General features: G+C 55.0%; 6 non-coding genes across 6 annotated transcripts; all 6 read right to left on the bottom strand.

Moving 5' to 3' along the window:
* Positions 1-1087: 1087 nt before the first annotated feature.
* Positions 1088-1180, bottom strand: LOC137777561 (small nucleolar RNA SNORD116). Its single transcript, XR_011076560.1, has one exon. It is a non-coding gene; the product is annotated as a small nucleolar RNA SNORD116 (small nucleolar RNA).
* A 1080-nt stretch (positions 1181-2260) lies between these two features.
* On the bottom strand, positions 2261-2353 carry LOC137754353 (small nucleolar RNA SNORD116). Its single transcript, XR_011071821.1, has one exon. It is a non-coding gene; the product is annotated as a small nucleolar RNA SNORD116 (small nucleolar RNA).
* A 2685-nt stretch (positions 2354-5038) lies between these two features.
* On the bottom strand, positions 5039-5131 carry LOC137750019 (small nucleolar RNA SNORD116). The gene has a single exon (XR_011070348.1). It is a non-coding gene; the product is annotated as a small nucleolar RNA SNORD116 (small nucleolar RNA).
* Positions 5132-7765: 2634 nt separating this feature from the next.
* Positions 7766-7858, bottom strand: LOC137754205 (small nucleolar RNA SNORD116). Its single transcript, XR_011071765.1, has one exon. It is a non-coding gene; the product is annotated as a small nucleolar RNA SNORD116 (small nucleolar RNA).
* Positions 7859-10541: 2683 nt separating this feature from the next.
* On the bottom strand, positions 10542-10634 carry LOC137776598 (small nucleolar RNA SNORD116). The gene has a single exon (XR_011076264.1). It is a non-coding gene; the product is annotated as a small nucleolar RNA SNORD116 (small nucleolar RNA).
* A 2650-nt stretch (positions 10635-13284) lies between these two features.
* LOC137750108 (small nucleolar RNA SNORD116) lies at positions 13285-13377 on the bottom strand. Its single transcript, XR_011070370.1, has one exon. It is a non-coding gene; the product is annotated as a small nucleolar RNA SNORD116 (small nucleolar RNA).
* Between the last annotated feature and the right edge of the window lie 2065 nt (positions 13378-15442).

The raw sequence follows: 15442 nt of genomic DNA, 5'->3' as shown, positions 1-15442 counted from the left end.
ACCTGGCGTCGCAACAGTGCCCCCACCTCTGTCCTGCCAACGGACTGCTCCAGATAAACCTCTGGCTGTTCGCTAGCCGAGTCATGCCCCAACCAGGAGAAGCACTTTCTCTTTAAGCATTCCCAAACAAGGGAACAAAGCGGCCAAAGGGGATGTTCGCATAACTAACCATCCTCCCAGGAGGCCGGCACAGACGTGTCACCATATCGAACTTCTTTACGTCTCGCAAAGACACCCTTTGGTTGTCTTCCCTCTGGCAACCGGATCGCAACTCTACACAGGTTACCTAACTCACCTCAACCACTTGAACTGCCAAAGCCATCCCCTCCATAGGCAGCTGATGCCAGCCAATCACGGACATGTCACATCCTTGGGAACCCGAGGCCAGCACCTGCAACCCAATTATGATAGCCTATTCCACGACATCACAAAGAACATGTCCTCATCTATCCTTACCTTCCTGTGCGGGCCATCAGTGATCCACGCAGGTTTAAATTCAGCACTCGTTCTTCTCCCCACTCCGCGATGACCCGCTTGGCATCAACACTGTGCCGGGAGTTAAAGTAGAGAAGCAAACAAGGGCAGCAGCGAGGCGTAATCCATCAGCCCCTTTCCACCGATGCCCAACCGAGCTCACCCCCGCCCATTGCTCCAGCCTCACTAGGCACTCAAGAACCTCACCGTGAAAAACGCAAGAACAGGGAGGGCCACAGGCCTGGCCTGAGGTTCCAGGCACCAACCAGGGACGCTTGCTCATTTTGGCTTCAAGAATCAACCCCCAAAATCGCATGCACGAAGCGTGATCTTGGCCAAAACTCACCTCCCAACTGCAAGCTAACTGGTCCTAGACCAGCACACACTTTGACTCTTCAGACCAGCAGGAGAGCCTGCCCCCTCACATTCCCTCAACAGCCATTCAACAGGGACCCAGGATTTACAGATAACACAGCTTATGTGCAGACACGGTCAACCCTCAGACAGGAGCCCCTCCAATACTCGAGTCCTTGGTGGTGTTTGCATACATGTCGGTGGGGGACGCTGGCCCTCATTCTGAACTGTCCTCTCCCCCTGAGAGAGGAAACGTGCTGAACCTCAGTTTCGATGACGAGACGGTAGAGTGTTCTCACTCATTTTTTTCAGATTTTCCAAGGAATGCATGGAAGGGTGTCATCATCGATCCAAGCACTTGCTGGGAAGCTGCAGCACACAACCTGGGTGTGTGCAGGGCTCTGTACAGGAGCCATGAGCCTGGGCTACCCCAAAACCCTGGAGAATCCACAGCACTCAGGCCACTCGGCATGAGGAACAATCAATGCTCTCTTGCAGCCATTGGGCCCGTCTGAAGAAAACCTAATATCTAAAGGCTCATCTTGGAGTGCTTGAATACCTCAGCATGTCCGTCTTCTCTATGTCCCGCAAGACACCCGTGGGGAGTCACTCCTCTGGAAACGGGATTGCAACTCTTCACAGGTAACCTACCTTACTGCATCCTCGTGAACTGCCAAAGCCATCCCCACCATAGGCAGCTGATGCCAGGCCATCACGAACAAGACACATCCTTGGGAAGCCGAGGCCAGTGCCTGCAACCCAATGATGACAGCCCATCCCACGACATCACACAGGACCTGTCCTCATCATACATTAACTTTCTCTCCAGGGTAGCAGCCACTACGCAGGCTTAAATGCAGCAATCGATCCTCACCCCACTCCACGATGATCCACTTAGCGCCAACAGTGTGCTGGCAGCTTCAGGGGCAGCAGCGAGGCCTAATCCATCAGCCCCCTTCCGCCATCACCAAACTCCATCCCACCCCCTCCACCTGCTCCAGCCCCACCGGGCACTCAAGAACCTCACCGCACCAAACACAACAACAGAGAGGGCCACGGGCCTGGCCTGAGGCTCCAGCCTCAAACCAGGGAAACTTGCTCATTTTGGATTCCAAAATCAACCACCGAAGCGGCATGCACAAAGCGTGATCCTGGTCAAAACACACTTCTCCAAGCTGAAAGCTCACTCGGCCCACACCAGCACACACTCCGACTCTGAAGACTAGCAGGAGAGCCTGCCCCCTTGCATTCCCTCACGGCCTTTTAGCAGGGACGGCGGATTCATAGATGACCCAGCTTATGGGCAGACACGGTCGACCCTCAGACAGGAGCCCCTCCAATGCTAGAGCCCTTAGTGGTGTTGGCATGCATGTCAGCAGGGGATGTTGGCCCTCACTCCTAACTGTCCTCTACCCCCGAGAGGAAACGTGCTGGATCTCAGTTGCGATGAGGAGACCGTAGAGCTTTCTCACTCATTTTGTTCAGATTTTCCAAGGAATGCATACAAGGGTGTCATCATCGATCCAAGCACATGCTGGGATGCTGCAGAACACAAACGGGCAGGCCGTGGGGCTCTGCAGAGGAGCCATGAGCCAGAAGTACTCCAACAGCCTGGGGAATCCACAGTCCTCAGGCCACTCAGCAAGACCAACAATCAATCCACTCTTGCAGCCATTGGACCCATCTGAGGAAAACCTAATATCCAATGGCACATCTTAGTATGCGTGAATGCTACTGTCCTGAGTTATCCCCAGCCACGCTCAGCAACGTGCGCCTGCTCCACTTTTTCCAGTTCCCCTTAGCACATCCAGTCATCAGACAACACGAAGGTCTTCTTGTCTTTGCCGACGGCCAGCCTTACCCTGCAACTGCACCTGAGAAGTGGACAGAAATCATGCAGGCTTCTGAATTGCACCACAGTCCTCAGAGAACGAATCTTGTGAAAACTTACCTGCGTGTGAGCCCGGAACCTGCTTCCCAAGTACCACTATTCCTTACCGAAAACGGATTGCGTGTCTCACAGCAGGACTGGAGGAAGTTAGGCATGTATGTTGGCCGGTGTGTGAGACGCTGTATGTGTGTTTTCACGCGTGTGGGCGTGTGTGACTGTGACTGTGCACGAAGATGCTCTCGCGGGTTCCGGTGTGTGCCGCTGAATACGCGTCTTGGTCTCTGGGTGTCCCTGTGGCCCTCTGCAGACGCCTCCAACAGTAAACGCCATAGTTTATACACACCATCCTGGATGGACCCCCAACTGAAAGGAGAAAGACCCCTGTCACCTTAAGAGGCCACATGCGATCTTTGACCCCCAGGGACTGTTGAAATAGTCCACAAACTCCCGGTCTCTCACAGCCACGCCTTCTGACCAAAGCACAAGGAGTGGACGAGCCCTGCCTCCTGGCCGTGGCTGTCATATCTATGTGGACCTGGAGACCCTGCCACCTACCAGCACATCTGATGTGCCCTTGGGGTCACTCCCAGCACTCCCGGAAGCAAGGGAACCTCCCATGGGCGGGCTGACAGCAACCTGCCGTTGCCTACAGGCAAGATGCAGCCCGGCATTTCTCTAGAGGCTAAGGAACTGCGGACCAATTGCGTCTTCTCACCAACTAGACCAAATCACTTTCCATGACCCCGTGGGAATGTCCACAATGGGAAGTGTTGGGCTTCAGCAACCATGACACAGGTTGGAACACCAGAGCAGAAATTAGGCCACCTCCACGCCCACGTATCGGCAAGTTTCCTACTGGCAGGTTTGGTGGCCCTGACCACTGAGAAAACGCTCAAACGATACACAGCCTCTTCCTAAGTGCCCACCTCCTGCATGCAGGGCGATTCGACCCCATTGGAAGCCACAGACATCATGCGAACACGGGGACACTGAACACCAGGGAAGACAGGCGGCAAGCCTGTCTGCTTTGATGAGGCCCACACCACCACATGCATCCTGGCAATTCTCCACTGCTACAGCGACACTACCGAGGAACTCACAGCGATCAAATGCACTCTTCCTGAGGACCATAGACAGACTTTCAACAGAAGACCTCTGCCACAGGAGGGGACCTGGAAGCTTGAAAGGGCACAGTGGCTGTCCATGACAGCACACCGGGCATCGCAACAGTGCCTACATCTCTGCCCCGCTCACGGACTGCTGCAGATCAACCTCAGGCTGTTCGAAAGGCCTGCATGCCAAACTGGCTGGTGGTGTCATGCCCCCCCGGGAGAAATATTTTCGCTTTGCACATTCCCAAACAAGGGAAGAAAGCAGCCAATAGGGATGTTCCATAACTCATCTACCTCCAAGTAGGACGGCACAGACGCCTCACAATTTCAATCTTCTCTACGTCCCGCAAGACACCCTTTGGGTGTCATTCCTCCGGCAATGGGATCACAACTCTACACAGGTTACCTACCTCACCTCATGCACTTGAACTGCCAAAGCCACCCCCTCGATAGGCTGCTGATGCCAGACCATCACGAACATGACGCAGCCTTGGAAAGCCGAGGCCAGCACCTGCAACCAAATTATGACAGCCTATTCCACGACCTCACAAAGGACATGTCCTCATCATCCCTTACCTTCCTATCCAAGCCATCAGCGACCATGCAGGTTTAAATGCAGCACTCGATCCTCACCACACTCCACGATGCCCCACTTGGCACCAACACTGTGCTGGGTGTTAAAGTAGAGGAGCAGCCATGGGCAGCAGTGTGGCCTAATCCATCAGCCCCTTCCCCTGACGCCCACTCCGAGCCCAACCCCGCCCACTTCTCCAGGCTCACTAGGGACTCAAAAACCTCACTGTGCAAAACGCAAGGACAGGGAGGGCCACAGGCCTGGCCTCAGGCTCCAGCAACCAACCAGGGACGCTTGCTCATATTGGCTTCCAAAATCAACACACGAAACGGCATGCACGAAGCGTGATCCTGGCCAAAACACACCTATCCAACTGCAAGCACACTGGGCCTAGACCGGCACACACCCCGACTCTTAAGACCAGCAAGAGAGCCTGCCCCCTTGCATTCCTTCCACCGCCTTTCAGCAGGGACACGGGATACACAGATTAGCCAGCTTATGCACAGACACGGTCGAACCACAGACAGGAGCCCCTCCACTACTGGAATCCTTGGTGGTGTTTGCGTGCATGTCGGCAGGAGACAATGGCCTTCACTCCTAACAGTCCCCTACACCCGAGAGAGGAAACGTGCTGAACCTCAGCTTCGATAAGGACACGATAGAGTGTTCTCACCCATTTTGTTCAGAGTTTCCAAGGAATGCATACAAGGGTGTCATCCTCGATCCAAGCACATGCTGGGATGCTGCAGAACACAACCGGGCAGTGTGCGGGGCTCTGCAGGGGAGCCATGAGCCTGGGGTACCCCAAAAGCCTGGAGAATCCACAGCCCTCAGGCCACTCAACAAGACGAACAATCAAGCCACTCTTGCAGCCATTGGGCCCATCTGAGGGAAACCTAATATCTAATGGCATATCTTGCGGTGGTTGAATACCTACCGTCCTGAGTTATCAGCGACCATGCTCGGGAACATGGCGTCGCCTCACTTTTTCCAGTTCTTCTTAGCACCTCCAGTCATCAGAGCACACGAAGATCTTCTTGTTTTTGCCGACTGCGAGGCTTGCCCAGCAACTGCACCTGGGAAGTGGACTGGTGTCCTCAGAGGACATGATCCATACAAACATTTACCTGGGCTTGAGCTCTGAAACTGCTTCCCAAGGACCTCTATCCCTTACCGAGAACTGACTGCATGTCTGATAGTACGACTGCAGGAAGTTAGGCACATACATTGGCCGGCGTGTGAGAGGCTGTATTTCTGTGTTCACGCGTGTGACTGTGACTGCGCACGCAGACGCTCTTGTGGGTTACTCTGTGTACCGCTGACTACGCGTCTTGGTCTCTGTGTGTCCCTGTAGCCCTGTGAAGAGGCGTCCAACAATAAACGCCATAGTTTCTACACAACACCCTGTCTAGACCCACAACTGAAAGGAGAAAGCCCCCTGTCAGCTTCCAGAGGCCGCATGCAAACTTTAACCCCCAAGGGCTGTTGAAATGCTCCACGGGCTCCCGCTCTCCCACAGCCACAGCTTCTGACCAGAGCACAAACACTGGACGTGACCTGCTTCCGGGCCGTGGGTGTGACATCTACGTGCAACTCGAGAACCTGCCAGCTACCAGCACATCTGATGTGCACTTGGGGTCACTCCCAGCACTTTCGGAAGCAAGGGAACTCCCATGGGTGAAACGACACCGACCTACAGCATTCTACTGGCAAGATGCAGCCTGAAACACCTCAAGGGGCTAAAGAACATCGAACAAAGTGCAACTTCTTGCCAACTAGGCCTAATCACTTTCCTTTGACCCGTGGGAATGCCCACCACAGGAAGCAGTGGGCTTCAGAAGCCATGACCCATGTTGGAACCCCACAGCGGAAACTAGGCCACCTTCCCGGCCATGTCTCAGGCAGCTCCCATCCTGCAAGTTTCGCGGCCCTGACCCCTAAGGAACCGCTCAAGCGCTCAACAGCCTCGTCCAACGTGCCCTACTCCAGCCAGCAGTGCGACGCGTCCCTACTGGAAGCCACAGACATCTTCCGAACACGGGAACAAGGAACACCAGGGAAGACAGACCGCAAGCCTGTCTGCTTTGAAGATGCTGATCCCACCTGATTCATCCTGGAAATTCTCCACTGCCACAGTGACACCACTGAGGAACTCAGAGTGATCAGAGGCGTGGTCCCCGAGGACCACAGACAGACTTGCAACGGAAGACCTCTGCCATGTGAGGGGACTTGGAAGCCTGAAAGGGAAGAGTGGCTGGCCTTGGCAGCGCACCAGGGATGGCAACAGTGCCCCCTTCTCTGCCCCGCCAACGGACTGCTCTGGATAAAGCTCTGGCTATTCGAAAGGCCTGCATGCCACACGGGCCGGCCACGTCATGCCCTCCGGCAGAAACACTATCGCTTTTCACATTCCCAAAAGTGGGAAAAGTGCGACCAAAGGGCTTGTTTGCATAACTCACCTACCCCCAAGAAGGCCGGCACAGATGCCTCAGCATGTCCGTCTTCTCTATGTCCTGCAAGACACCAGTGGGGAGTCACTCCTCTGGAAACGGGATTGCAACTCTTCACAGGTAACCTACCTCACTGCATCCTCATGAACTGCCAAAGCCATCCCTACCATAGGCAGCTGATGCCAGGCCATCACGAACAAGACACATCCTTGGGAAGCCGAGGCCAGCGCCTGCAACCCAATGATGACAGCCCATCCCACGACATCACACAGGACCTGTCCTCATGATACCTTACCTTTCTCTCCAGGGCAGCAGCCACTACGCAGGCTTAAATGCAGCACTCGATCCTCACCCCACTCCACGATGATCCACTTAGCGCCAACAATGTGCTGGCAGCTTCAGGGGCAGCAGCGAGGCCTAATCCATCACCCCCTTCCGCCATCACCAAACTCCATCCCACCCCCGCCCACTGCTCCAGCCCCACCGGGCACTCAATAACCTCACCGCACCAAACACGACAACAGAGAGGGCCACAGGCCTGGCCTGAGGCTCCAGGCTCCAACCAGGGAACCCTGCTCATTTTGGCTTCCAAAATCAACCACCGAAACGGCATGCATAATGCGTGATCCTGGTCAAAACACACTTCTCCAAGCTGAAAGCTCACTGGGCCCACACCAGCACACACTCCGACTCTGAAGACTAGCAGGAGAGCCTGCCCCCTTGCATTCCCTCACGGCCTTTTAGCAGGGACTGCGGATTCATAGATGACCCAGCTTATGGGCAGACAACGGTCGACCCTCTGACAGGAGCCCCTCCAATGCTAGAGCCCTTAGTGGTGTTGGCATGCATGTCAGCAGGGGATGTTGGCCCTCATTCCTAACTGTCCCCTACCCCCGAGAGGAAAGGTGCTGGACCTCAGTTGCGATGAGGAGACCGTAGAGCTTTCTCACTCATTTTGTTCAGATTTTCCAAGGAATGCATACAAGGGTGTCATCATCGATCCAAGCACATGCTGGTACGCTGCAGAACACAAACGGGCAGGCCGTGGGGCTCTGCAGAGGAGCCATGAGCCAGAAGTACTCCAACAGCCTGGGGAATCCAAAGTCCTCAGGCCACTCAGCAAGACCAACAATCAATCCACTCTTGCAGCCATTGGACCCATCTGAGGAAAACCTAATATCCAATGGCACATCTTAGTATGCGTGAATGCTACTGTCCTGAGTTATCCCCAGCCACGCTCAGCAACGTGCGCCTGCTCCACTTTTTCCAGTTCCCCTTAGCACATCCAGTCATCAGACAACACGAAGGTCTTCTTGTTTTTGCCGACGGCCAGCCTTACCCTGCAACTGCACCTGAGAAGTGGACAGAAATCATGCGGCTTCTGAATTGCACCACAGTCCTCAGAGAACGATTCTTGTGAAAACTTACCTGCGTGTGAGCCCGGAACCTGCTTCCCAAGTACCACTATTCCTTACCAAAAACGGATTGCGTGTCTCACAGCACGACTGGAGGAAGTTAGGCATGTATGTTGGCCGGTGTGTGAGACGCTGTATGTGTGTACTCACGCGTGTGGGCGTGTGTGACTGTGACTGCGCACGAAGATGCACTCGTGGGTTCCGGTGTGTGCCGCTGAATACGCGTCTTGGTCTCTGGGTGTCCCTGTGGCCCTCTGCAGGCGCCTCCAACAGTAAACGCCATAGTTTAAACACACCATCCTGGATGGACCCCCAACTGAAAGGAGAAAGACCCCTGTCAGCTTCAAGAGGCCACATGCGAACTTTGACCCCCAGGGAATGTTGAAATAGTCCACAAACTCCCGGTCTCTCACAGCCACGCCTTCTGACCAAAGCACAAGGAGTCGACGAGCCCTGCCTCCCGGCCGTGGCTGTCACATCTATGTGGACCTGGAGACCCTGCCACCTACCAGCACATCTGATGTGCCCTTGGGGTCACTCCCAGCACTCCCGGAAGCAAGGGAACCTCTCATGGGCAGTCTGACAGCGACCTGCAGTTGCCTACAGGCAGGATGCAGCCCGGCACTTCTCAAGGGGCTAAGGAACTGCGGACCAAGTGCGTCTTCTCACCAACTAGACCAAATCACTTTCCATGACCCCGTGGGAATGTCCACAATGGGAAGTGTTGGGCTTCAGCAACCATGACACAGGTTGGAACACCAGAGCAGAAATTAGGCCACCTCCTCGCCCACGTATCGGCAAGTTTCCAACTAGCAGGGTTGGTGGCCCTGACCACTGAGAAAACGCTCAAACGATACACAGCCTCTTTCTAAGTGCCCTCCTCCTGCATGCAGGGCGACTCGACCCTATTGGAAGCCACAGACATCATGCGACACGGGGACACTGAACACCAGGGAAGACAGACCGCAAGCCAGTCTGCTTTGATGAGGCCCACACCACCACATGCATCCTGGCAATTCTCCACTGCTACAGCGACACTACTGAGGAACTCACAGCGATCAAATGCACTGTTCCTGAGGACCACAGACAGACTTTCAACGGAAGACCTCTGCCACACGAGGGGACCTGGAAGCTTGAAAGGGCACAGTGGTTGTCCACGACAGCACACCTGGCTTCGCAACAGTGCCCCCATCTATGCCCCGCCCACGGACTGCTGCAGATCAACCTCAGGCTGTTCGAAAGGCCTGCAAGCAAAACTGGCTGGCGGTGTCATGCCCCCCCGGGAGAGACACTTTCGCTTTGCACATTCCCAAACAAGGGAAGAAAGCAGCCAATAGGGATGTTCCATAACTCAACTACCTCCAAGGAGGACGGGACAGACGCCTCACAATGTCAATCTTCTCTACGTCCCGCAAGACACCCTTTGGGTATCATTCCTCTGGCAATGGGATCACAACTCTACACAGGTTACCTACCTCACCTCATGCAGTTGAACTGCCAAAGACACCCCCTCCATAGGCAGCTGATGCCAGCCCATCACGAACATGACACATCCTTTGGAAGCCGAGGCCAGCACCTGCACCCCAATTATGACAGCCTATTCCAGGACCTCACAAAGGACATGTCCTCATCATCCCTCACCTTCCTGTCCAGGCCATCAGCGACCACGCAGGTTTAAATGCAGCACTCTATCCTCACCCCACTCCACGATGCCCCACTTGGCACCAACACTGTGCTGGGTGTTAAAGTAGAGGAGCAAACAAGGGCAGCACTGTGGCCTAATCCATCAGCCCCTTCCGCGACGCCCAACCCGAGCCCAACCCCGCCCACTTCTCCAGCCTCACTAGGGACTCAAAAACCTCACTGTGCAAAACGCAAGGACAGGGATGGCCACAGGCCTGGCCTCAGGCTCCAGCAACCAACCAGGGACGCTTGCTCATTTTGCCTTCCAAAATCAACACACGAAACGGCATGCACGAAGCGTGATCCTGGCCAAAACACACCTATCCAACTGCAAGCACACTGGGCCTAGAACGGCACACACCCCGACCCTTAAGACCAGCAAGAGAGCCTGCCCCCTTGCATTCCTTCAACTGCCTTTCAGCAGGGACCCGGGATACACAGATTAGCCAGCTTATGCGCAGACACGGTCGACACTCAGACAGGAGCCCCTCCACTACTGGAGTCCATGGTGGTGTTTGCGTGCATGTCGGCAGGGGACACTGGCCTTCAGTCCTAACAGTCCCCTACACCCGAGAGAGGAAACGTGCTGAACCTCAGTTTCGATAAGGAGACGATAGAGTGTTCTCACCCATTTTGTTCAGAGTTTCCAAGGAATGCATACAAGGGTGTCATCATCGATCCAAGCACATGCTGGGATGGTGCAGAACACAACCGGGCAGTGTGCGGGGCTCTGCAGGGGAGCCATGAGCCTGGGGTACCCCAAAAGCCTGGAGAATCCACATCCCTCAGGCCACTCAACAAGACGAACAATCAAGCCACTCTTGCAGCCATTGGGCCCATCTGAGGAAAACCTAATATCTAATGGCACATCTTGCGGTGGTTGAATACCTACCGTCCTGAGTTATCCGCGACCATGCTCGGGAACATGGCCCCGCCTCACTTTTTCCAGTTCTTCTTAGCACCTCCAGTCGTCAGAGCACACGAAGATCTTCTTGTATTTGCCAACGGCGAGGCTTGCCCAGCAACTGCACCTGGGAAGTGGACTTGTTTCCTCAGAGGACATGATCCATACAAATATTTACCTGGGCTTGAGCTCTGAAACTGCTTCCCAAGGACCTCTATCCCTTACCGAGAACTGACTGCATGTCTGATAGTACGACTGCAGGAAGTTAGGCACATACATGGGCCGGTGTGTGAGAGGCTGTATTTCTGTGTTCACGCGTGTGACTGTGACTGTGCATGCAGACGCTCTTGTGGGTTTCTCTGTGTACCGCTGACTACGTGTCTTGGTCTCTGTGTGTCCCTGTTGCCCTGTGAAGAGGCCTCCAACAGCAAACGCCATAGTGTATACACAACACCTTGTCTAGACCCACAACTGAAAGGAGAAAGCCCCCTGTCAGCTTCCAGAGGCCGCATGCAAACTTTAACCCCCAGGGGCTGTTGAAATACTCCACGGACTCCCGCTCTCCCACAGCCACGCCTTCTGACCAGAGCACAAAGACTGGACGAGACCTGCCTCCCGGCCGTGGGTGTGACATCTACGTGCAACTCGAGAACCTGCCAGCTACCAGCACATCTGATGTGCCCTTGGGGTCACTCCCAGCACTCCCGGAAGCAAGGGAACCTCTCATGGGCAGTCTGACAGCGACCTGCAGTTGCCTACAGGCAGGATGCAGCCCGGCACTTCTCAAGGGGCTAAGGAACTGCGGACCAAGTGCGTCTTCTCACCAACTAGACCAAATCACTTTCCATGACCCCGTGGGAATGTCCACAATGGGAAGTGTTGGGCTTTAGCAACCATGACACAGGTTGGAACACCAGAGCAGAAATTAGGCCACCTCCTCGCCCACGTATCGGCAAGTTTCCAACTAGCAGGTTTGGTGGCCCTGACCACTGAGAAAACGCTCAAACGATACACAGCCTCTTCCTAAGTGCCCTCCTCCTGCATGCAGGGCGACTCGACCCTATTGGAAGCCACAGACATCATGCGACACGGGGACACTGAACACCAGGGAAGACAGACCGCAAGCCTGTCTGCTTTGATGAGGCCCACACCACCACATGCATCCTGGCAATTCTCCACTGCTACAGCGACACTACTGAGGAACTCACAGCGATCAAATGCACTGTTCCTGAGGACCACAGACAGACTTTCAACGGAAGACCTCTGCCACACGAGGGGACCTGGAAGCTTGAAAGGGCACAGTGGTTGTCCACGACAGAACACCTGGCTTTGCAACAGTGCCCCCATCTCTGCCCCGCCCACGGACTGCTGCAGATCAACCTCAGGCTGTTCGAAAGGCCTGCATGCAAAACTGGCTGGCAGTGACATGCACCCCCGGGAGAGACACTTTCGCTTTGCACATTCCCAAACAAGGGAAGAAAGCAGCCAATAGGGATGTTCCATAACTCAACTACCTCCAAGGCGGACGGCACAGACGCCTCACAATGTCAATCTTCTCTACGTCCCGCAAGACACCCTTTGGGTGTCATTCCTCCGGCAATGGGATCACAACTCTACACAGGTTACCTACCTCACCTCATGCACTTGAACTGCCAAAGCCACCCCCTCGATAGGCTGCTGATGCCAGACCATCACGAACATGACGCAGCCTTGGAAAGCCGAGGCCAGCACCTGCAACCAAATTATGACAGCCTATTCCACGACCTCACAAAGGACATGTCCTCATCATCCCTTACCTTCCTATCCAGGCCATCAGCGACCATGCAGGTTTAAATGCAGCACTCGATCCTCACCACACTCCACGATGCCCCACTTGGCACCAACACTGTGCTGGGTGTTAAAGTAGAGGAGCAGACAAGGGCAGCAGTGTGGCCTAATCCATCAGCCCCTTCCGCTGACGCCCACTCCGAGCCCAACTCCGCCCACTTCTCCAGGCTCACTAGGGACTCAAAAACCTCACTGTGCAAAACGCAAGGACAGGGAGGGCCACAGGCCTGGCCTCAGGCTCCAGCAACCAACCAGGGACGCTTGCTCATTTTGGCTTCCAAAATCAACACACGAAACGGCATGCACGAAGCGTGATCCTGGCCAAAACACACCTATCCACCTGCAAGCACACTGGGCCTAGACCGGCACACACCCCGACTCTTAAGACCAGCAAGAGAGCCTGCCCCCTTGCATTCCTTCCACCGCCTTTCAGCAGGGACCCGGGATACACAGATAAGCCAGCTTATGCGCAGACACGGTCGATCCTCAGACAGGAGCCCCTCCACTACTGGAGTCCTTGGTGGTGTTTGCGTGCATGTCGGCAGGGGACACTGGACTTCACTCCTAACAGTCCCCTACACCCGAGAGAGGAAACGTGCTGAACCTCAGCTTCGATAAGGAGATGATAGAGTGTTCTCACCCATTTTGTTCAGAGTTTCCAAGGAATGCATACAAGGGTGTCATCCTCGATCCAAGCACATGCTGGGATGGTGCAGAACACAACCGGGCAGTGTGCGGGGCTCTGCAGGGGAGCCATGAGCCTGGGGTACGCCAAAAGCCTGGAGAATCCACAGCCCTCAGGCCACTCAACAAGACGAACAATCAAGCCACTCTTGCAGCCATTGGGCCCATCTGAGGGAAACCTAATATCTAATGGCATATCTTGCGGTGGTTGAATACCTACCGTCCTGAGTTATCAGCGACCATGCTTGGGAACATGGCGTCGCCTCACTTTTTCCAGTTCTTCTTAGCACCTCCAGTCATCAGAGCACACGAAGATCTTCTTGTTTTTGCCGACTGCGAGGCTTGCCCAGCAACTGCACCTGGGAAGTGGACTGGTGTCCTCAGAGGACATGATCCATACAAACATTTACCTGGGCTTGAGCTCTGAAACTGCTTCCCAAGGACCTCTATCCCTTACCGAGAACTGACTGCATGTCTGATAGTACGACTGCAGGAAGTTAGCCACATACATTGGCCGGCGTGTGAGAGGCTGTATTTCTGTGTTCACGCGTGTGACTGTGACTGCGCACGCAGACGCTCTTGTGGGTTTCTCTGTGTACCGCTGACTACGCGTCTTGGTCTCTGTGTGTCCCTGTAGCCCTGTGAAGAGGCGTCCAACAATAAACGCCATAGTTTCTACACAACACCCTGTCTAGACCCACAACTGAAAGGAGAAAGCCCCCTGTCAGCTTCCAGAGGCCGCATGCAAACTTTAACCCCCAAGGGCTGTTGAAATGCTCCACGGGCTCCCGCTCTCCCACAGCCACAGCTTCTGACCAGAGCACAAACACTGGACGTGACCTGCTTCCGGGCCGTGGGTGTGACATCTACGTGCAACTCGAGAACCTGCCAGCTACCAGCACATCTGATGTGCACTTGGGGTCACTCCCAGCACTTTCGGAAGCAAGGGAACTCCCATGGGTGAACCGACACCGACCTACAGCATTCTACTGGCAAGATGCAGCCTGAAACCCCTCAAGGGGCTAAAGAACATCGAACAAAGTGCAACTTCTTGCCAACTAGGCCTAATCACTTTCCTTTGACCCGTGGGAATGCCCACCACAGGAAGCAGTGGGCTTCAGAAGCCATGACCCATGTTGGAACCCCACAGCGGAAACTAGGCCACCTTCCCGGCCATGTCTCAGGCAGCTCCCATCCTGCAAGTTTCGCGGCCCTGACCCCTAAGGAACCGCTCAAGCGCTCAACAGCCTCGTCCAACGTGCCCTACTCCAGCCAGCAGGGCGACGCGTCCCTACTGGAAGCCACAGACATCTTCCGAACACGGGAACAAGGAACACCAGGGAAGACAGACCGCAAGCCTGTCTGCTTTGAAGATGCTGATCCCACCTGATGCATCCTGGAAATACTCCACTGCCACAGTGACACCACTGAGGAACTCAGAGTGATCAAAGGCGTGGTCCCCGAGGACCACAGACAGACTTGCAACGGAAGACCTCTGCCATGTGAGGGGACTTGGAAGCCTGAAAGGGAAGAGTGGCTGGCCTTGGCAGCGCACCAGGGATGGCAACAGTGCCCCCTTCTCTGCCCCGCCATCGGACTGCTCTGGATAAAGCTCTGGCTATTCGAAAGGCCTGCATGCCACACGGGCCGGCCGCGTCATGCCCTCCGGCAGAAACACTATCGCTTTGCACATTCCCAAAAGTGGGAAAAGTGCGACCAAAGGGCTTGTTTGCATAACTCACCTACCCCCAAGAAGGCCGGCACAGATGCCTCAGCATGTCCGTCTTCTCTATGTCCTGCAAGACACCAGTGGGGAGTCACTCCTCTGGAAACGGGATTGCAACTCTTCACAGGTAACCTACCTCACTGCATCCTCATGAACTGCCAAAGCCATCCCTACCATAGGCAGCTGATGACAGGCCATCACGAACAAGACACATCCTTGGGAAGCCGAGGCCAGCGCCTGCAACCCAATGATGACAGCCCATCCCACGATATCACACAGGACCTGTCCTCATGATACCTTACCTTTCTCTCCAGGGCAGCAGCCACTACGCAGGCTTAAATGCAGCAC

Source organism: Eschrichtius robustus, chromosome 1 (assembly GCF_028021215.1).
Source record: "Eschrichtius robustus isolate mEscRob2 chromosome 1, mEscRob2.pri, whole genome shotgun sequence".
Classification (NCBI taxonomy): Eukaryota; Metazoa; Chordata; class Mammalia; order Artiodactyla; family Eschrichtiidae; genus Eschrichtius; species Eschrichtius robustus.
Note: the sequence above shows the minus strand (reverse complement) of the source record. Positions and strands in the feature narration are given on the sequence as shown.